Genomic DNA, 6,527 nt, shown 5'->3' with positions numbered 1-6,527 from the left:
CTTTATTATTCTTCAAAAATGTTTTTTATGTATCAAGAACTCTAGGTATTCACAAAATGGTTCTGTTAAGCTGATCAGAACTATGCGATCTTGAATTTCGTTAAAAAGTTAGCACCCCATTTTTAAAAAATTATTATTAAGCTCATATGTCATTAAAAATCATAGAGAACTCTTCGTATCGTCAAAAAGAAACAGGAATTATCATCAGAACTATTGTATCTAAAAATTAATTTTTCAAAAATTTTTAATTTTTTTTTCATTATTCGAAAATTTTTTTTACATATCAGGAATTCTAGGCAATCGCAAATTGTAAATTGAAGCTATTAAACCGCTCAGAACTATTCCACCTCGAAATTCGATAAAAAGTTAGCACCCCATTTTTAAAAAATGTAAAAAAAATATTTATTGAGCGGAACTCTTGTTATTAACTATTATAGGGAACTCTTCGTCTCGTCAAAAGGAAGTGGGAACTCTAATCAGAACTCCTGAGTACTATAGTTGGGGTGCTAACTTAACATACCCTATACATAAACATAAATTATATAAATACTTTTCAAGAGATATAAAACAAGCGCATTACATCATTTTTACATTTCCTTAAATTGACAATACCAAATTATTATACTGTTTCCTCGTAAATCTCTCATATTATTTTATTCGATATCATACATTATACAATGTGTATTATACAATTATACAAGGAAGATTGATATTGCTCGTAATAAAACTGAGAATTTTCAGAAAGATATCTAATTTAATGATTCACTGAAACGTGCGCATATACACTTGATAAGATGAATTAGACATAACAAAATCAGGCGATATGTGCAAATAATTTATACATTTTTCTCGTCGCGCGGGTATTTAATTCGATGAAAAGAGCAGCCTTATCACGCGTGACTTTTATCTTGCTGTGTGATGTTCGAGTCACACAGGCTGCCGTTCGTAAAAGTACACAGGAAATCGCGTGAGTTCTTAAAATAACGTAAAATAGCGGAAATTGATTTTTAATGAGAAGAGATATTTACTTGGAAGAGAGATATTTAGGTTTCTTTATTACTATATTTTGCATGTGTGTACGATACACATGTCTGAAATAGACTCGATGATTTATTGTGACCTACGCATACATCTAATTGATAAATGCATACGAGACTTTGATAGAGAAGATGACATCATGGTATAACATAGCGTATATTATTTGCCAAGTATATTGCTCAAGCATGCCTAGACTTTACATTATAACATTCACGCTTTTGAGAACTTGTCGCATTTCCGGACTTGTATACAAAAGTTTGCTTGCATTTGCGTGTGTCATATGTGCAACGTGCGAGTTATACTGAGACTAATATTGCGGTAAATTTTGTCGAAACAACTTTCATCAACAAAATAAAATTATTAGAAAGAATAATTAAATTAAAAAAATCAAATTAAAAATTACCATAATTTTATTTTAATTTTAAAAGAATCACAATTTTTGTGCTCAAATAATATAATTATTCTACCAGTGTGATACATTAGATATACGTATGTAAATTGCATACTACGCATATAATGAGGTGCACAAAGAACGGTTTTGCTGCAGTAATTAAAAATTTAGCTACATCTGAAAATAATTTTGTTGAACCAAAATAATTATGTATAGAAACTGATAGAATATCAAAACTTTTTATAACATTATATTTATCGTACTTGAGACATTCTTTCATAATCATTGTGATAGCTTAATAAAATCGTTTTTAGATCTATAGCTACATTTTTAAATATTTTAGCAAAATTATCCTTTCTTTACGCGAATAGAAAAAGAACCTTTTCATTTTTTGTATTTTTATGTTGAATATCGATTCTCAATTGTTTCGTCTGGTTAAGAATACCATACTGAAGAAACTGAAATATAAATATTTAAAATGTGTTGGTAATAAGGCTCAATACTAGGAAAAAGGGGCTACGAGCCACAAATTCATTATTATCTACATGGGGTCCCCCCAAAATTGCCCTTTTTTCTAGTATTGATAAATATTTAATCATACAAAAGTCTTTATTATTGAATTATTTTCGAATATTTACATTTTGATTTTTCCAGCATGGTATTTCCCTAATCAGATAAAACGATTAAAGAACGATATTTAGCATAAAAATGCAAGGATTGAACAGATCTATTATTTCGCAATTTCAAAGTATAACATAGAACGATCGTTCCACTATCGACTTTCGGACGGAAGTGCTTAAATTGCACTTTAATTCTATTCGGAGCATGGCGCCTTACGTACGTGGAGAAATTCCGAAAAAAAGACAGATCAAAGCGGCACGGAGGCAAGCAACGGCAAGGCTGTCCGCTGCAGATGCGAGACGCGAGATCCATCGCCGAAAGGAAGACGAAACGAGTCGAATAAAAGCTGAAATCCTCGGAACCACCCTACGAAATCGCCCTACGCGCCAAGTATCACGTCCGCTACTCTGTACGAGGCGCCCCCTCGTAACCCGTCCCCCTCGACTACCTTTTTCCACCCGTTCTTCTAGTGCAATTCACCCGCGCCAGACATCAGACGTCCTCACCGTAGCCGCAGCCACAACAGTTATAACCGTTGACGTTTTTGTCCCTCGTTTCATCGCTGCTACGTTCTCTCATTGTCTCGCGGAAAGATCTCTCTTTTTTTCTTTTCTCTCGCTCCGTTTCAAACAGTTTATCTGATTATCTAGCTACTCGCAGTCCGTTTGGTCTTCAATTAACGCTTTAGTCCGCCATTGTACCCCACGTCATTGAGAAAGTGCTTCATTAAGTTCTATCTTATTAAGTATGAATGTTTAATTCTCCGAATATTATTATGAGTTTCGCGTATTTCTTAAAGTGGAATTGACACAGCCGGCGAAGTTTATATTTAGAAGTCTCGATATTATCATCGATACCAAAATATTGCCAACTTATTTCTGATTTATTTATTTACAGTGGAAGTGTTTTATCTTCTATTCTATCAGCTATTTTTACGAAAAATAAGTTGAAAATAAATCCAATTGTCTGAAAAAAAATTCTTAATTAATCAAGGCTAATTGTTCTTATGGATTTTTGAATAACATTTAAGAATTTTATAAAGAAAAAATTTTGTTACTTCTATACATATATGATACTATGTTTAACGTTTATATAAAAAGAGATTTTCTTTTTTTGATTGTTAAATATCTTGCTGATAGGCTGAAGAATGATGAAGAGTCAATCTAACTCTAACATATCATAATGTTTTCGTTTCATAGATCCAATCGCATCATCTATATATATTATATAATATATGTATATATATATATATATATATTCATCGTCGAGACTTGCAAGGTCGCCGTCAAGGTGCCTCGTTCTCGAAAATGGATCGATGCGACCGTCTCGAAGAAAAGCGTTCGTTTATAATTCATGGGAATTGCAAAGTATAAAATCGTATGAAAAGGATTTATGATTATCTATCTCAAGTAAATAGATAATAGTAAAAGTATATCATTTTAACATAATTTATGTAAACATCAAAACTATTAGAAATAATTGAGGAAATATGTAGACTGCAATCTGCGATGTTCAAAATATTGAGAACATGTCCCTGTATCTGTCAAACTTGAAAGATATCTGCAGAACAATTTATAGCAAATTTCGAACGTTCTCGATCGTCGGCTCATTCAACGTTACCGAAGGTGACTTTCCAATCCCCGAGCGAACTATACCGTCGGACGTAACATGGGGATTCCCGATACCGGAGAAACATCCATAGGGAGAAAACGAGACGCAGCGGGACGAGACGAGCGTAAGCTATACGTCGCGATGTAAGGCGTCTAGACGCCCCAGTGAGCGTACCACTTGAAGATGCCGTCTCGCTTGAGCAAGGATCGCGTTATATCCCGACGGAGGTAACGCGGGAATGTTCGATTTCGTATGCGAAAAGGAAGGGCGAGGGTGAGACGGAACAATGGCGTAAACGTACGTGGTATGTGCACATATGCCGCGTCGCGACGCGTCGCGTCCCGTCCCGTCCCGTCTCGTCCTGTCGTGTCGCGTCGTCGCGGACGGACAGACGGCGGCATTGCGGGAAATTACGTCGGAACGACCACGAAACCGTAACTCCTGTCTCCGTCCACCTCCCCGTCATCCCTCCGGGGCATCAGGGTCCTGATGTCCTCCTTCCTGCCCACTTGCGGACGTCGGTCAGCCACCTGTCCCCGCCGTATCCTGCTTCAACAGCCGACCGTTCACCGCCTCGTGTTCACGCTTCCGGGAGGTCGACGATCACGCTTCCGGGAGAACACCGGTGAGATACACGAAAAACGGCACCCCGACTCCGTTTATTTTTGCGATGACGGCTGTCGCGCTTGTACTTGTACAGGATATTCCGAAACCAGTAATGTCTTTTTTTTAATTAGACGAATATCTTTTCTGTTTGGAGATGAGACTTTAAACAGGGGGTCATCACTTACTGCAATTTTTAATTTTTTTAACGCATCTTTATATAACTAAATTTTGATTTAATAAAATCTGTTGCAATAAAATATACTTGAAAAAATTTAACTTCAGAAATTACTATATTTTAAAAAAGTCTCTCTATCAGTTAAATATTCTGCACACAGATCTAATAAGGGATATTTTAGGAAACTGATTCTTCTAAAAAACAAAATTATTCACGCATTTGCTACGAAAACAAGTACTATATATAATCTCTCTCTATTGTATTTAATTTATAAAAAAATTTCTAAATTCCTATAATTATTAAAGCTGAATATGTTTCAATAGTTTTCAATGAAGAGTCAATGACACAGACGAAAGAATTAAACTTAAATGTAATTAAAGAAACATTGACTGTGCGTTCAGCAGAAGAAACTAATTAGTTAAAGCTTAGTGATTCTTTAATATGGTTTCTACACTTAGATCCAAAGCAAAAACCTATAAAGGCAAGAACCGATTATATTAAAGAATTACTAAGCCCTCTAACTTATTAGTTTTCTCTGCTGAACGTAACCATTGTTTTCTGAACTGTATCTTCTGAACATCCCGTAAATCAGCAATCGATTCAACAATCGATTGCAACAAGTTGCTTTTAAAGCCAAACATTTGAAATATTACGGCAGTTATCACGAATAATTACAGCATTAAGAGTAATTATGGCAATTGCAGTAACTACGATTGTCACAATTACTGTAATTTCGATTTGCCCATGAAATGTTAATGGAGGAGTCCTTCATTCGAAAAAGCAGTGGAGTAAAAACACTTGCAACAAATTTATACGTGCGGATATCGAAGAAATTTCTGTTAGACGGCGAGATCTCTGGCTTCTTGAAAGCTCTGATGTGTTCTTTTAAATTGTGCGTGCGAGGGACGCAGCAAAGTCGAGTTACACATCAAAGAGAATGAGTAACACTTGCAACGTCAGGAAATCCCGCTTTTATCTTGTACACGCACGATCTTAATAGCAATATCTTCCTTTTGACTTTGTAATGCACACCGGTGAAGCGACGACGGCGGCAGTGTCGTGCCGTTGCTATATGATTTGCATGTTATTAAACATTAATTCTTTCCCTTCCCTCCCTCTCTCTTTCTCTCTCTCAACGCATATTAATTTAACTACACCCTGCCCGCGATGAGTGAACGAATTCTCAATCGGTTGTAAAAAGAAATGAAGTTTCTATTCACTTTTATAGCAAATGTGCAAGTAATCTTGTTTTTTTTTTTTAAAGAAATCAATTTTCTAAGATATTCCTTATTATCATATGCTATTTATTATCACAAATATGCTTTATCTGGAATGTGCTATTTATCCGATGCCTTGAAATGATTGTACTACAATATTTTTGAAAACAAGTACTTAATTACTTTGATGATTGTTTTTCAATATAATATATAAAAAAGATTTAAAAAATTAATTTAATATAAAACAAAAATATTTGCCATTTGTTTCTTAAAAATAAAAAAGATTTTTTTATTTTTTGAAGATAAATTTATTTTTTATATTATTAAATAAATTTATTAGATCTGTAATATATACTATATTTATCCAATAAAACTTTTTTTTCTTGAAAGAATTATAACATTTTAAAAATAAATACTTAAAGGTTTTGATATTGTTCTCTAATAATATTTAATAAGATTAAATAAATTAATACAATATAATTTTAATACGCAAATCTAAGGTATTCGTGCTTCTTTTTCAAAAATTAAAAAAAGGAGATATCTTTTGCTTTAGAAATGAATAAATAAATTTCTATTAAGATATTAAATCTTACAATATATATTATTTTAAACATAATATTTTAATTCGGAAATAAATATTTGATATACAACACTGACATAATTTTAAAGTAAAAATGCATTTTTCTTAACGGCATGAAAGCATAGCCAACAAAAAAACGTGAACGGTCTGCGCGTCATTCTTATGAGAAAACTATGGAAATGACAGATGTCTCCTCATCTAGAATATCTTCGTCTCGACCTGGGCCGACCCAGCTTGGCTCGATCCAAGTGCGAACTCTCTATCGTCACTTGATAAAAAACAGTTCGC

This window comes from Cyphomyrmex costatus, unplaced genomic scaffold (assembly GCF_001594065.2).
Source record: "Cyphomyrmex costatus isolate MS0001 unplaced genomic scaffold, Ccosl1.0 scaffold30, whole genome shotgun sequence".
In the NCBI taxonomy this organism is placed as follows: Eukaryota; Metazoa; Arthropoda; class Insecta; order Hymenoptera; family Formicidae; genus Cyphomyrmex; species Cyphomyrmex costatus.
Note: the sequence above shows the minus strand (reverse complement) of the source record.